The 14,839-nt window shown below is 43.5% G+C and overlaps 2 non-coding genes across 2 annotated transcripts; one reads left to right on the top strand and one right to left on the bottom strand.

Moving 5' to 3' along the window:
• On the bottom strand, nt 1-72 carry trnae-uuc (transfer RNA glutamic acid (anticodon UUC)). The gene has a single exon. It is a non-coding gene; the product is annotated as a tRNA-Glu (tRNA).
• Nucleotides 73-8,268: 8,196 nt separating this feature from the next.
• On the top strand, nt 8,269-8,410 carry LOC138234862 (U4 spliceosomal RNA). The gene has a single exon (XR_011187937.1). It is a non-coding gene; the product is annotated as a U4 spliceosomal RNA (small nuclear RNA).
• The last annotated feature ends 6,429 nt before the right edge of the window (nt 8,411-14,839 follow it).

Genomic DNA, 14,839 nt, shown 5'->3' with positions numbered 1-14,839 from the left:
TTCCCATACCAGGAGTCGAACCAGGGCCGCCTGGGTGAAAACCAGGAATCCTAACCACTAGACCATATGGCAGCGAACAACCCTGCTGTTCCCGGCATCATGCAAGCAAACTACATAAATATGAGAAAACACGCAAGAGAGTTGTCACTCAGAGTGTCGAAGGGTCGATGTATACTGGGACTCAGTTGAAATGCAACGTCAGGACTTTTCCGTTTATGTCACACGAAGAGAGCACAGCCTTTTCCGCCCTGCCACGTGTGTATCGGTAACTCGACGTGATCGTATAGTGGTCAGTACTTTGCGTTGTGGCCGCAACAACCCTGGTTCAAATCTGGGTCACGGCAGAATAGGGGTGTTTGCTTTTACTACTTGCATGAATGAAGGCAAAAAAAAGCCAATCGATGTGAACGAACGGCGCTTTACAGAGGAGTACTGCCTGACTGGATCGTTGATGAACGACAGAGGCCACTCCGACCTCTTCTCGGGGTTTCTTCAATGACTTACTAAGGATCTTCTTCACATTCGCCCATGCAGGGGAAGCCAGTTACACCATAGCAAACGCAGGAAAGTGCATTTCATGCAGAGACCAGGAGGGACCTGTTTACACCAAGAGTGGTCGGAGTATGGAACAATGCGCCCAGCCCTGTTGCTGGGTACTAATCTTTCTGTTGTTCTCGCAGGTGTTGCGCTGCTTTTGAGCCGACAGAGCTCGTCTTGGTCTGTCGGGACAGCCCAATTGCAAATGATCGGCTCCAGGTACAGAAAAAACGTGCGTTTGGTACAAGAGTGCATGAAGGCACCGGAAATACATTGGGAACAAATGACTGGTGGTTCAAGACCTCTGTGAAGTGCAGGAGCGTGCAAGAAGAGGCTGTTTGCACCCGGTCTCGAACCTGGGACCTTTCACATGTTAGGCAAACGTGATAACCACTACACTACGGAAACCTGTAGGGTTTGTTGCTGGTGTATCGCTTGCGTTTCGGGCTGAGAAAGGGACGCGTCATTTTAGGCAGGGGGCGCTGGAGAGAGGAACAAAGGGAGCGATGAAACAAAATGCCGAAACCCGGGATCGAGCCAAGGACCTTTAGAACATACTCTCACGAATCGTTAGAATATGTGCGTTTGATCATCAATTGCGTAACAACCACATTCGTTCGACTTGAGCCATCAAGCTCATAGTTTTCAAATCTTGAAAGCTGTCATTGAGCACATCATAGTCTGCAGTACGCCCCGTAACTTGCGTACTTCAACAGAAAGAAGAGCAGACAGCTCCATAAATATGCGAGGCGCAGAGAGTGCAAGGCGAGCCGCACACGTTTCGGTGGCTGAGAGAGGGCAGTTTTTGCTTCTGCATTTCCCAAGTAAGGACGCATGACAACAAGCGATCGCGGTGCTCATTTACGACATAGTGGTGATGAGTTTTCAGTACGTGTTCTTTTGAACGAGCAATGAGGTTGCTGCCTTGGACAGCTGACTGCACGCTCTCATTGTGCCACGTGATGAGTATTCACCAGGCTCGTTCAGTCATTAGTCACATTCCATTGTTTGCCATAAGCAGATGCTGCAAGGTGATGTGGATATCAGTTCCCAGTCTTGTGGACGAGGACAGAAAGAGCACACAAGGGCTCAGCCGGGAGTTGAACCCGGGACCTCCCACACCCTAAGCGAGAATCATACCCCTAAACCAATGAGCCACAGCAGCACTTTCTATTTTATCCTGTCAGCGAGCTTGAGGATGGGGGAGAGGCGTCATTCGCTCGTCCAGTCAGACCTTCATCAATAAGTCAAGAAAGCCGCAATTACACGACTGCCTTGCAGACGAAGGGCAGTGAACTGCACCCGGTAAGAGGGGAACAAGCGGCACTAGGCGACACTGAGGCATGAGCCCCAGCAAGGGGGGTTAGCTTGCATGGTACAGCGCTCGCTTTGCATGCGAGAGGTAGCGGGATCGTTTCCCACGTCCTCCAGGTGTGTGCTTAGAGCTTGATGTGCCGAAAGGTGTCCTTTAGCCTGTGGTCACACCTTGCATGGAGAGCGTCATGCAGCTGTCAATCATTTCGCAGCCACGCCCCCTCTTCATCTTCTCTCTGCCTTAAGCGTCTCCGCCACTCTCTCTTGACATTTCATGTCAGCATGTCAGAAGTCCGAGTGACGTTTTTAATGGCTGAGTGAGGGCACGATGCTGAAGCAGAGAGGCCACTTCAGCCAGAGAGACTTGTGCTAGGTGAGATCTGAAAAACGGACTCGCAACAGAAACAGACCAAAAAAGTATCGGTGAGATCAAAAGGCAAATGCAACATCCAGCAGAGGGCGTCTAAAGATTAGGGAACGGGCGACTGAAATCCATATGAGGCAAACTTTCCGGCTGTGCACTGCAGCTGGCCTCGTTGGCGTAGTTGGTAGCGTGTCAGTCTCTTCATCTGAAGGTCCTGAGTTTGATCCTCACACGGGGCAGGGCTGCTTCCTCTCTTCCTCTTTTCAAACACTTGCGGCAACTGTTCGCTCATAACCACGTCTGGAATGCGTGACCTTTACACGGGGGAGAAGCAACGCCGCATCCCTTTTCTAAAGAACATTCACATTCAGAAATAAGTCAAGAAATTTGCCATTACTTTTGCTGTCAGCCTGCCCATGTTGCCAAAGAAAGATTCACTCGGCGTCAACATGACAGAACAGCGATCACTTGAAAACACTGTTCCACACTCCGTAAGCAAGAACTTCAGTGTTTGCAGTCACCCGATATGCCGATAGTCAAAGGAGCACAAAACACGAAACGTCAAAAGACAAGATGAGTTGATGGAAAGAGCGTTGAATTGATGAGCACAAAAGTTCAGCTCGTACAATAGGCAACGAAGGTCCCGGCGTCATCATCGCACTTGAAAGGACTGCCTTGCAGACTAAGGGCAGTGGGAGGTTGCTGTTTTGAGATGGAGGCATTGGGATGGTGGGCCGAGATCTATTCTTCTTAAGGAATTCTTCATCGTGAAAGATCGGTCCACAGATCATCCAAAGAACTTACAAATTTTTTTGACTCAGGGAATCACGTCTTGAAAATACGGCTTGGAGGCGTAACGGCATTCTATCCAACTATCCAACTGCAGGACTTGAGGGTTTTTTGTGCTTTGTTCTGTTTTCGTTGACATCGCATTCGTAAGAGCGTCAAAAAAAGGCAATTCCAGCATCTAACACGAATAAAAGGGCTATTGAAACTGCAGGGCTGCGCAGCTTCTAAAATCCTTGCACACAATTCTCCGTTATTGTTACTTCCTTCTTTCTGTCTAACAAAGTTCCCTTTTCCTGACCGGACGGGGAGACTATCATTCCAACTTGAAGCCAGCCTTAAGTTCTCCGAGGCGCATTTGTCTGCTAGCATGCATTTTGTGAAATTTTTTTTTGTTGTTGTTAAACCGAAAGCGACTTTGAAAAAGGGTTCCGCCGCCGCCCGGCACTCTATGTTAGACTGTATCAAGAAGGCAGCGCGTGCTGCAGCCGTGGCCGAGTGGTTAGGGCGATGGATTAGAAAGCCGTCGGGGTCTCCCCGCGAAGCTTCAAGTCCTGCCGCCTACGGTGTCGTCGTGTGTCTGCGCAACAAAGGAAAAGCACCCGTTTCGCTTTTCCCGCGACTTTTAAAACACGAATGATCTGGATTTCTAAATGAATGGCTCTTAAAATGTGATCTGATCTTCATCTGACGCATAATAATAAATAAAGACAGTCTTGTTTAACAAACAACACACAACATTTTACATTGTCAATTCAGTTCAAATCAATGTATTTCTATATAGCGCCTTTCACAACAAGGTTGTCCCAAGGCACTTAACAATGCAAGTTGTTAAGAGCCTTGTGTCTAATATGCCGCCTAGGTTACGTGCTGTCTCTTTGAGGCAAATGTTTAAATCCTCTGAGTTAAGTGCTGAAGTTATAGTAGTCCTATCAGTATTGTTGCCTCCGATCAACAGATCCTCAGTTTTCTCAGAGTTGAGTAACAAAAAGTTTTCACACATCCAAGTCTTTCCTTCATTAATGCATTTAACTAAAGTGATAATAGAAGAGTTGTCGTTTGGTGTAAACAAAATGTTTATTTGAGTGTCATCAGCATATGAATGGAAGTTCATATTATTTTTTCGTATTATCCTACCTAGCAGCAGCATGTAGAGAGAGAGAGCAATATTGGTCCCGGCACTGATCCGTCTGGTACCCCAAATTGAACTGGTGACGTTGATGAAGCAGTACAATTATTAGATATTTGAACATAATGAAAACGATGAGTAAAATGTGAAGTAAACCACTGAAGGACGGTTCCAGATAAGCCAACCTCAAACTCAAGCCTGTGTAACAAAACAGAGAGGTCAACCGTGTCAAAGGCAGCTCTAAGATCTAGAAGCACAAGCACTGTTGCATTCCCTGCATCAGTAGCTAAGAGAATATCATTTACGACTCTCGTTAATGCAGTTTCAGAAACCAGACTGAAATTTCTCAATTATATTATTTGAATCCAGATACGATTGACGTTGGGCAACAACTATTCTCTCAAGACTTTTAGATTGAAATGGGACCTTTGAGACAGGCCTGTAGTTGTTAAGAACTTGTGGATCCAAATTTGACTTCTTAAGGAGCGGTCTAACAACTGCTACCTTAAATTGATCAGGTACAACGCCTGACGCAAGCGATGCATTCATCATACTAATTATAGGTCCTGCCAGTCCTTCGAGGGAATCTTTGACTAGCTGAGTGGGGATGGGATCTAGCGAACAGGTGGTTGACTTTGTCTTACGTCTGTGTTCATGAGTCCACCATAAGAAGAAATCTGAACAGGAGTGGTGATCATCCGAGGTCACCACGGAGGAAACCACTGATCTCCCCAACAAAAAAACCACCACTGCCCCTCTCAAGTTTGCTAAAGACCACATGGATGTTCCACAGCAACTCCTGGAACAATGTTCTGTGGACAGACGTGACAAAAGTTGAACTTGTTGGTAAATGTGCACAGCGTTATGTTTGGAGATAACAAAACACTGCATACCAACTCCAAAACCTCATCCCACCTGGGAAGCATGGCGGAGGCTGTAGGGCTTGCAATCATCGAGGGACCGATGAATTCCAAGATGTATCAGGAAATTCTACAGCAGAATTTCAGGGTGTCTGCCTGTGATCTAAAACTCGAAAGACGCTGGGTCATGCAGCATGACAAAAACAAAGGAGTACATCAACAACAGAGTGGCTGAAACAGAAGAAATTCCGTATTTTGGGATGGCCAAGTAAGAGTCCTGACCCCAATCCCATTGAAGTGCTGTGGCATGATCTGAAGCAGGCCGTTCAGCGCAAGACATCCCAAAAATATACATGAACTGAAAGTTTTGCATAGAGGAATAGGCCAAAATACCTCCTAACCGCTGCTCAGGTCTGACCAGCCGCTACAGAAAGTGGGGGTTGAGGTTTTTGTCAATAAAGGAGGTTCCACTAGCTCCTTAATATAAGGGTTCACGTACTTTTTCCATCAATGACCTTGATTGTTTAAAACATTTGTTAAAACAGCAATGTCAAATGTTGGGCGTGTGTTGTTTGTTAAATCAGACTCTCTTTATTGATTATTATGACTAAGATAAAGATAAGATCACATGTTAGGAGCCATTCATGCAGAAATCCACATCATTCCGAAGGGCTGTTTACAAAAGTTTTTCTCCCAACTGTATGTGAGAGAAAAGCAGAGACGCTCACTGAGTAAGGTGGGGTTGCAGCTTCGCAAATTGCAAGGACATTTGTACTCTCAAAAGGGGACAGGAGCAACCCAGATGGGACTCGAACCCACAATCCCTGGCTTAGAGTGCCAGTGCCTTAGCCATTAGGCCACTGCGCCACACTGGGTGAGGTTGATCACGCTGATGAAGAGCCAGTTTTTTTTTCCTTTGCTTTTTCAAAGGGATCCCCAAAAATAAGGGAAGTTAGGCAGCAGAAGGTTTACTGTGACCTGAGAAGGACCGGCATCCAATCACGGTGGTACACACACACACGCTCTCGCTCATCTGAGCTACACGGCTACCAAGATGATCTCAGGTGCGCCGAGCTGGTACGGAACATATTGAACTGATCGACGGCGAATTGTCTCTCAGACAGGCTTTTCACCTCTGAGCTCCCTGACTGACAGTGATCAGCTAGGTAGTGAAACAGTCAGCTGCTTCTAAGCCTTAAACAGCTGCATCTCGGCGCTTCCAAGGAGAGATGATTTGAAAGCCGAACATCGCCCATTGGGAACACCTTACTATCACTAGTTTAAGAGACTCTTAAGGTCTTGCAGAGGTGCCTGTCTAATAGCATGCGCTTTTCAAGCTATAGGTGTTTAGGCTGAGGCAGAATGCCTGTTAACAAAATGTTTTTCTAAAGGGGCCTCGCACTCTTTTCCAAGCAATGGTCACCATCCCCACCGAGTGTCACAATGTAGTCATGTCCTAGGACGTCACCTGTTAGTCTCCATTTGTCTGCCACCAACACTTTCGGTTACGGGGTCACAACCGCACCCCGGAGAGCAGAGGAGCCGTTGGCGTTCTGGTGGCGCAGATTGGGCTGAAGGTGGGGCGCTTGAATCTCGCTGTTGGAGGCCGTCTGAAACTGACCCAAGCCTTTCCCTTGAATTAAATGTAAATAAGAAATGAACACCAGATGCACATGGAATCAATCACGTGTTTCCTTTGAGCCGTTTCAAAGACTGCTCCAGAGTTTACCTTGCACAGATGCGCAAAGATTAATGATGGGGGTGCATGCTTCCAGGCGCCTTACAACTGTAGGGACTGATTAGAGACAATTCGTAGCGTGTGTTCGTTTCCATATACGCCCCGTGTTGCAATGGTAGGATGAAGTCAAATACGGCTTGGACGTGTAACGGCATTCTATCCAACTGCAGGGCTTGAGGGTTTTTTTGTGCTTTGTTCTGTTTTCGTTGACATCGCATTCGTAAGAGCGTCAAAAATAGGCAATTCCAGCATCTAACACGAATAAAAGGGCTATTGAAACTGCAGGGCTGCGCAGCTTCTAAAATCCTTGCACACAATTCTCCGTTATTGTTACTTCCTTCTTTCTGTCTAACAAAGTTCCCTTTTCCTAACCGGACGGGGAGACTTTATCATTCCAACTTGAAGCCAGCCTTAAGTCCTCTGAGGCGCATTTGTCTGCTAGCATGATTTTGTGAAAGTTCAAATTCGGACAAACACAATCTGTGGCGTTTAGCGTGACATAGTCTTGCAGGCATCGTGCTGTCTCACTGCAATACTATACCACTGGAGGAAACAGTCCATCTGGCCATGAAACTCATTTGAACGTCTAGCTACAGCAACTAACAATATCATGATTTATTCAGGATGTGTGGAATCAGAACGTCCCGGAGACAGCTTCCGAAATCGTGATCATTCTCTGGTGGTGTCCTGCTGGGATCCTGTGGGCGTGTGTTGGTGGTATAGTGGTGAGCATGCAAAAGCCACTGCATTGGCCAGGAATCGAACCCGAGCCTCTTACTTGGCAGGCAAGAATTCTTCCACTGAACCACCAATGCTCAATACCTGTACCTTCAAAAAAGACGCTTTTTTGGTGCTCTGTTCAAAAAGCGTCGACATCTGTTTCCAGCTGCAAAATGCCATCCGCGGACGCTGAAGAATTTATTTATTTAGACACTGCTCAGAATCCCCTGTAAGATTCTCCCTCAGTTCCTTTGAGCAGTGTTTTACCTCTTTCAAAAGGCTTCACTTTCCAAGTCACATTCCAAGGCTCATCGAACCCGGGCTGTTTCCTCCAGCGGTATAGTATTGCAGTGAGACAGCACGATGCCTGCAAGACTATGTCACTCTAAACGCCACAGATTGTGTTTGTCCGTTCGTGTCAGTCGTCGTGCAACCACGGGAAGTGGGACACAAACATGCTGCAATGCTTTCAGGACGTTAGGATTTGTTTATGCAACATCCGAGAAGAGTACTTGTGGCTTGAATGTGAACTGTACGTGCCCGCCCCCTTTCCTCTGTAGTGCATGAGTTCCTCCCGGCATGCCCTTCGTCATTGTTCTGTCATCTTGTATTTAAAGGGTTGTATTCCTGCTGCTGAAAATAAGCAACGGTTTTCTCACAACGGCCTTTGTTTCCGACGTTGCCCTTGTCTGTCATGAAATTCTTCAAAACCTCAAGCTAGAAGAAGAAGACGACAAATATGAAGCGTTACAGCAACGACATGCCATGAGACGATTGATAACGATTTCCGTAGGATCCCCGCGGTTTCCTGGCAACCGTCAGCTTTGCGCAGTGGCAGTATCGTAGCCTGTGAGGTTTAGCCGAGGCGCGATTATTACTAGTTGAAAACTTTTCCCAATACCCCCCTTCCGCCGGTTTGCAATACAATCGGCGAAAGCAATTTTTGACAGTCTCGTCAGAGACTGAGCAAGGTGTTTAAAGACAGATTTTGTCATGGTGACATCATGATAGAAAGAAACGAGCTTGTTACGTTTCAACAGAAACGCTCTTTAGCTCTTTCAGCGTTATGCAGAGAACAGCATCTGTCGAGATCACTTTTGAGTCAGCGCGAAACGCCGTGTGCTGTCAGTTTGATTTCATATTGCTCGTAGCGGCCCCCGGCTTTTGTCTGTCAAACGTTAGGTTGCGCTTCTTCATGCTGCATCGTCGGCATGAGTGGAGCTTTATAAACGTCTGTACTTACTGCGCCCCATAAGAAATCGTTTGTCCCCGTTCAAAAGAGATTGTGCGATGTCCTGCAGCATACCTTTGACAGTTTGAAAAGAGGAATTTATTCTGCTTCCTGTGCGTGCAGTAGTTACAAAGTTGAACGCCTTTACACGATCTGCTGCAGTTTTCAGTGGGCGGGCTTTGTCAAATGGCTTGGAAAAACGCACTGTGTTTCGGCTCGGGAAACATCATGAGCAGTGTCCTGCATGTTTTCTGTGTATAGCTGTCTTTTAACGCATACAGAATTCATTCGAAATCATTGATTTCTCCAATTAACAAGGGTCCCTTAAAGGATGAGTCAAAGTAACGTCTAATCGGATTAGTTTCCTTAGAGCTGGTTCAGAGTTTGCTCAAGAGTTTACCTTTCACAGATGCGCAAAGAAGAATGTTGGGGGTGCACGCTTCAAAGCGCCTTACAGCTGTAGGGAGTGATTCGAGACGATTCATGGCGTGTGCTCGTTCCCATATACCGTACGCCCCGGGGTGCAGTGCTAGGATGACATACAATACCGCTTGGGCACGTAACGGCGTTATATGCAAGTGCGGGACGTGAGGGTTTTCGTTTGTTCGTTTTGTTTTGCTCTGCTTTGCTTTGTTTCGTGGTCAAGAGGCGTAAGGTAAGTCGTAATCCAGGGAGAACACTGGTGGCAAACAGTCCGAGGTGAGAGGCGAGGTCCAAAGTCGAAAAGGCAGAAGGGGAGTCCAATATCCAGAATAAACGAGGTAATGGAAAAACGCCAGGTAGAGCTCTCAAGGAGTAGACTCAATACCGAGCAGCGGGAAGCAGGTAAAGATGGTAAAAATAGCACTGCGTACCGCACGGTGGAGTGTGTGCAGGTGGGTTAACTCGTGCGGCGGCGTTTGTTAATAATCACCCACTGCTGGTGCTGATTAGATCGCTTATGAGTTGGTCTTAACTGCCTGGCGGTCATGACAAGCTCCTCTTTAAGCTGTGGTTTAGTTTTGCATTCATGTGTTTCTAGAGCAGTTATTTATAGGGGTGGGTGGGTCTTTCACAGAGGCTCAGGACAAATCCCCCACATGAAATTTTACTGTGTGCGTTCAGACAGTCACAGGTCAAGAGCCAGGCAGGAGGACAGTGGACAGAAGAGCCAACGAACTAAAAATAAAAGAACGAATATGAAAAAGCCACCATCTTTTTCTTTTTGACATTTTCCAACTTTCATGCAAGCCAGGACAAAGTTGCTCGTACAGATGCAGCCATTCAAAGTAAGCGGTACAGACACGTACCGCAGGTAAGATGACACGCGATACCGGGGTGCGTGATTGGTTGACCGACAGGGGCACTCGTGGTCCGTTGGTCTGTCGTAGAAAGACTTACTGTAAACGTCTTTACTGTTCCCGTTGTAGATATTGAATTTTACCACTGAAGGGAAATCTTAGTAGCTGAGCATAAAAAGAATAGGAGCATACTGTAACGCGTGTGAAGGCCATAAACGATATTAATTTTGGAACGTAAACATACAGTATATAGCTGGTCTTGGTACTTTAAAGAAAAAAATACACACCAGTATTCCATTTCTCCCTAAACATTGTAAGCTTCGATGTCTTTAACTAACGTGATACCGGAGTCAACAAGCATACTTTTAGAATTTGATTAAAAGGGAATATAATATGGAATCGCGTATCTAAAGAATTTAATAACGGTATGATTATATCCGTGTACTGCGGCAGAGCTATGTAGGGCTGTTTCGCCTGCCTGATCATGCGAGCTGTCTTGTAGCCTACTGGTCTAGGTGCGTGACTACCAACTGGCAGGTTGTGTGTTCGAATCCAGCTGCTGCTGGACTTTTCATTTTTATTTATTTATTTTTTAATCGCGTAACATAAACATATTACCGTATGCAAACTGTACTGTATACAGTATGTATATGTATATTTAATGTCTTAACTGTGCCCGTTTAATTGAATTAAAAAAATATATTTAACACGAACATTAAGCTGTTTACATCTTCCGCCTGAGAACAGTCACCCGTTGCTACCCAACGCAGAATGGTGATTGGCTGACCCCTCTGATTGGAGAAAAAAGACGTGCTGGTGTGCTATACCAGGAAGAGGATTTCTTTCTATTCAAAACGTGTATTTTAAAAGTTTAAGAAGTAAAAACCTTACAGCGTACACAGATTTCTAAACTGATCAGGATCGTTATCTTTGTCTTATGCATAATAATGTTCACCGCTCTGTCCAGCAAATTAATAATAAACTTTATTTTATATAGCTTTTTAAACGAATAAGTAATTAGATTGCTCATAAACCTAATCACTTGCTTTTTCTTTTTATTTAGGCTCAGATTTCAACTATAGATCGTATTATTAATAACCATAATAACAACCAACCAACAAAAACAACCATATAAACATAATACCAACCAAAAACATAGATAACAACCACAATACAAAATCAAATAATCAAACCATTTTACACTCGCAAAGTCCTCCAATTATCATAATCCCGCCCCTTATGCAAAACCAAACCTTCCTCCCATCCCAGTTTATCCTGTTTATCATAAACAAAATCCACCTCAATTTTCAACATAAAACATTACACAAAATCAATACCTCAACACTCCATACTCAACAACGATAATTCACAAACAGCCAGAACATGTAACTACACATTCCCAAACATACCTACTTTCCATAGCCCCGCCCCTTATGCAAAACCAACATCCCTCCCCTGTTCTCTCTTTCCCCTGGCGGTTGTAATTGTTTTTATTTTCAAATAAATTTTAGCAAAGTCATGTATTTTAAAAATCTTAAGATTTTTCTATTTATGTCTTTATTTAGTGGTTTCATTAGTGACAAAGGCTAAACTTTCTTGGAAAAATGTCTTTTATGTAAACCATGTTTGCTATTAATTCATTCAGGGCTAAAATATGTTCATTGTCTTCTAATGAAAGAAGGGTTCCTTTCGCCGTAGTCGGGAGCCTAGCCTTTAACTAGTAAGTACTGTATTTACTGGGTTTTTGAGGGGGTGTCTTTCGCTGGAAATCTCGCCTCTTACTTTGAAAATACCCGTGAAACCGGTTCAATTCGTCACAGCCAGCACTCCTGCAGAGAGTTGGGTTGTACAGTACTTGCAGTGTATACAGTACACGCGTTATGCTCTTCGTTAATGTCTGTGAAGTTTTATTTAATCTCTGAGCCATACTGATTCTTCTGGAAGCACACCAGTATTCCACTTTCTCCCTAAACATTTTTAGGATCAGAGTCTTACATGTGGTTATTTCGAAAACGTTTGTACGTGCTCCTTCTTACCATGTTACTGTTTACCGTTACTGACCATATTAAGTTTAAGTGCCTGTGGGCACTTTTCCTGTCCGTGGGGGGTGGACCGTCTTTCATTAGAAGGTTAGTCTGTTCTACTCTGAGAATGTAGAGGGGGTGGGAAGTGCCCGCGGTCATTTAATTAGTATTAAAATCTTAGTTATCTTTCTAGTTCACAGGTTTGCATGCATAATTTAATTTTGAAAGCCACTGAGACATCAGGTACTACTGTTGTATTTATGAAAAAGAAACAAAACAAAAAACATACTAACAACTGTGCCATCCTACTCCTTAGTTAATACATTTTATTATTCATAAACAGTTAACATTGTTAGCAAAATATTTTGAATTATATTTAACCCTATTTTTTCTTTAGTTTTGTATTTAACTTATTATATGATAGTCAGACTTAATGTATATTAATGTATATTTGAACAATGAAAATATATTTTTACAAGATTTTACATTAAGCACTTAAAATTAATATGGTTAATAATAGTAAACTGTAACATGCTGTAACAAGATCGGTTAAACTTCGAAGAAAATCCTTTCAGAGAAAATGTTTCAGGTGTGAAGAACAAACCTGTTCCCACACACCCTGCCCCCACTACCATTAGAATATACACAAACATTTTAGCGTTTCATTCTGAGCAGAAGACCCTCACACCTGAAGAGTGCTGGCTGTGACGAATTAAACCGGTTTTACAGGTTTCAATCACAGATTGGGACTCAGTAAAGTAACACACAGCGCCACTGGATTTGATAATACTGTACCTAACCAAAATCCGCAATATGGAAACAGAACCTGTGTAATTGTTGATAGATGATGTACTCATAACATTTTTTCAAGACGAACTACAACATTTAAAAAATGACTTGTATGTACTTGATATCTCTAATCAATCCACGGGTTCCAGCACAAAACGAAACTAAAACGCATACCGTTTCGCGCTTCTTATTAGTTGCTCAAAAGTAATTTGACCGTATGAAATGCATAATATAAACCTAGAAACATATACGTGAGCAGTACTTAAGCACTGTAGTATCGGTGTTAAGACATACCTCTCAAATACTGTAAATCAAGTTAAAAATATCTCAAGACCGATTCTGGTCGTAATGAAACCATGTTTCGTGTATGTTTTCTTTTTCATCTTGAAATAACTCATTTCTAAATACCTTTTTCACTGTTAACATCTTGTAGCAACTTTGCGACAAAATATACACTCTGACAGTTCATCCTGCTACCAACATTAAATAAAACAAATCTTAAGATTTCTATATTTATGTCTTTATTTAGTGGTTTCATTCGAAGCTTACAATGTTTAGGGAGAAATGGAATACTGGTGTGTATTTTTTTCTTTAAAGTACCGAGACCAGCCATATACTGTATGTTTATGTTAAGATTTCCCTTCAGTGGTAAAATTAGATATGAATATTCAATACTTAAACGGGCACAGTTAAGACATTAAATATACATATACATATTGTATACAGTACAGTTTGCATACGGTAATATGTTTATGTTACGCGATTAAAAAATAAATAAATAAAACTGGAAGGTCCAGCAGCAGCTGGATTTGAACACACAACCTGCCAGTTGGTAGTCACGCACCCAGACCAGGAGGCTACAAGACAGCTCGCATGATCAGGCAGGCGAAACAGCCCTACACAGTTCTGCCGCAGTACACGGATATAATCATACCGTTATTAAATTCTTGAGATACGCGATTCCATATTATATTCCCTTTTAATCAAATTCTAAAAGTATGCTTGTTGACGTATCCGGTATCACGTTAGTTAAAGACTTCGAAGCTTACAATGTTTAGGGAGAAATGGAATACCGGTGTGTATTTTTCCTTGTGATATTTTAAGCTCTAGTTGAATGATAGGTGTCGCATTTTAAATCATTCTCGTAGTAGAAATTATGAAACGCCCTGTTAAAAGCAAGGAAGTTTTTATGCCCCGTTGAAGTAAAATAAAATGCCTGACAAAGTATGGCTTGGACAGATTCCAAGTGCTTGTACAAATGTGCTAAAGAAATTATACTTTGAGTATACAGCTTGTCCAAAGTCATCCATTATTAATACTATTAGTAATATCTTCAGTAAAGGCTTTGATGCATAAATATTTCTGATAAAGGTAGGTTGTGTACTTTTGTCCAACTGAGCAATCTTGCTTTCATAAAATATACCAACATTTGAATGACTGATGATTAACATGCTGTGATACACAGTTCAAAATTAAAGGCTCGAATGCTGTACATGAGAGGTTAAGCTCCCCCTGGCGGTTTTACAAGGCGACGCCGGATAGCTAGTCACGTGACACACGTGATACCGCGTGATACCCCGGTGGGCGTGTCGCGGTATGCCGTGAAATACCTCACCCATTTTGAATGGCTACATCTGTAGCTACTTGTGGATTCAAATACTTTATCGAGTGCTTTGATGAGTTTTTGCAATTTGATTGTCGTCCTGTCAGCCTGTTTCTGTTTTTTTTTTCAATCTAGTGATGGAAAGTAAGAGGGAAATGATGGAGCAATCCATAACCGCTCCGGAAAAATGGCAGAAAGAAATGGCCCGTCACTAAGGACATTTGTGAAGCAGAGGAGTGACATCACCACAAAGTGACTTATTCTGCTGATCGTTTTGGTGAATAATGATTGAGGCGCGTTAAGAGAAAGGTAGCTGCGTCAGCATGCTTAGGCTGCAAAGGATCAAACAAAGGTTTACTCCATGCTGAAAAGAGAAGAAAAGAAGCACAACGTTTCGACTGTGGAGCCTTCTGCGCCATCTTCTTTAGCGGTGATGATGTTTACATTGGAAAAACTGAGACATG

The sequence above is a fragment of the Lepisosteus oculatus genome, unplaced genomic scaffold (genome assembly GCF_040954835.1).
Source record: "Lepisosteus oculatus isolate fLepOcu1 unplaced genomic scaffold, fLepOcu1.hap2 HAP2_SCAFFOLD_76, whole genome shotgun sequence".
NCBI classification, from domain to species: domain Eukaryota; kingdom Metazoa; phylum Chordata; class Actinopteri; order Semionotiformes; family Lepisosteidae; genus Lepisosteus; species Lepisosteus oculatus.
This window is presented reverse-complemented; position numbering and strand designations above follow the sequence as displayed.